This window comes from Myotis lucifugus, unplaced genomic scaffold, assembly GCF_000147115.1.
Source record: "Myotis lucifugus unplaced genomic scaffold, Myoluc2.0 scaffold_27, whole genome shotgun sequence".
NCBI lineage: Eukaryota > Metazoa > Chordata > Mammalia > Chiroptera > Vespertilionidae > Myotis > Myotis lucifugus.
In genome coordinates, this window is record NW_005871075.1 from 8,377,296 (window position 1) to 8,377,513 (window position 218).

Sequence of the window (218 nt, forward strand, 5' to 3'; positions counted from 1 at the left end):
CCACCGTGGCCCGAACAGGGAACACGATGAGAGCAGGGACCAGCCCCAGTCAGCTCTCGAAACCGGAGTATCCGAAGCATTTAACCTCTTGAGCTATGTGACACGAGTCATTCCTAGAGCTGATGGATCTCTGAACACGGTGGGTTTGTGTGTGTGTGTTTGTGAGGGGGGGGGGGGGCGGGGGGCAGGGAATGTCAATTTGCAAAGGATATTTATTC